At 39.5% G+C, this 1399-nt stretch overlaps 1 long non-coding RNA gene across 1 annotated transcript; it reads right to left on the reverse strand.

Annotated features, from left to right (window-relative positions):
* Window positions 1–98: 98 nt before the first annotated feature.
* On the reverse strand, window positions 99–777 carry LOC121966169. Its single transcript, XR_006107563.1, has 3 exons — window positions 710–777; window positions 352–522; window positions 99–236 (listed from the first exon to the last, which is right to left on the reverse strand). It is a non-coding gene; the product is annotated as an uncharacterized LOC121966169 (long non-coding RNA).
* Window positions 778–1399: the final 622 nt, after the last annotated feature.

A 1399-nucleotide genomic window follows, 5' to 3' on the forward strand; every position in this document is an offset into this window, starting at 1 on the left:
AACATTTAAGAACAGGAAACGTCACTGAACCACCAAGATATTCGACAAGATACCTGTGCTGAGGCTACTGATAAGCATCTTACCTCTGCATGTAACGTTGTCGCCTTGGTGAAAATTTTCCACTCCAGTCGAAGACGTAAATCCATCATCACAAATGCAAACATAACTGGGCAATGTGTTCATGCATATGGCATTAGGTCCACAGATGTCTCTGTATACCACACACTCATTAATATCTTAGAAGACAAGGACAGGAGTTTTTACATTTAGGTGGCAACTGCAGCAGTAAAATATCATAAAACTTTTATCAGAGTCTCTGCGTTTGTTCAGTCGATATATGGGATGACTTACCGAAACATCTTTGAGCCGTTAAAGCTGAAAAATTCACAGCCCCTGTTGATGTCATGAACCCTGGCAAGCATTGGCAGTAGAAACTGCCTAATGTGTTAATACAGACTGAATTGTATGTACACGGACCAGGATAATCGAGGTCGTCGACATCACCAACACATTCATCAAAATCTTAAATCGAAGAAGCAAGAAGAAATAAAGTGAGGTTATAATACATTTTCAGTACAATTTGTATACATTATTGGATTTCAAATGAACATATTTTTAGTTTCTGAATTTTAAATTCAAAGATGAATCTATGACCAGCGCCCAAAAGCACCTGCTGTACCTCATGTAGTAAAATAAGTGTTTTTCATACCCATGCACTGTTTCTGCACAAGTACAAATCCCAGAGGGCAGTTTCTGTCTGAGAGGACCACGATGTCGGAGAGATACAGAGCTGAAAAGCAAGCAGGAGACTATCAGTCCACACTTCGCCAACCTTTTAATGCAACATCTGCTAAACTACAACCCAAATAAACTTAAAGCCCTGTTCATACCGGACCAGTATCACCGGGGGACCAGCTGTTGCGTGTTTGTGTCTGATGCGGCACATTCACACGGGATAAGCCATGTCTGCGTTTAACTCGTGGATGTATTATTGGGAAGTCTGGATACGGCGTTAGGGGCGGGGCCTCGTTCATTGCAGCGAGAAAAGCAGGAAAAGCTCATTTTTCGGGGTTTCGAAATGTGTGAAATACATTAGTGATGTCATGAGTCCTAAAATGCGGATGTCCGTTAGCCTTTTAGCACTTCCGGTTCCCTTTTCTTAAAGTCTCTGTATTTTTTTTAATGAGTTTTTGATAAAATGCCTGCGGTTAACACGGGCTGAAGATATTTAGCTGTTTTTTTCTGCAACATGAAATACGTCCGTACAAACACATTTTTTGACCTTTTGAGGTTTTACGCGTCTTAAAAAATGTGGCTGCAAATAAGTGTCTAAATGTATGTGTATATACATAAATAAATAAATAAATTGTATATATATGCTTTATTACAGATTATAGAC

Source organism: Plectropomus leopardus, unplaced genomic scaffold (genome assembly GCF_008729295.1).
Source record: "Plectropomus leopardus isolate mb unplaced genomic scaffold, YSFRI_Pleo_2.0 unplaced_scaffold23360, whole genome shotgun sequence".
Taxonomy (NCBI): domain Eukaryota; kingdom Metazoa; phylum Chordata; class Actinopteri; order Perciformes; family Serranidae; genus Plectropomus; species Plectropomus leopardus.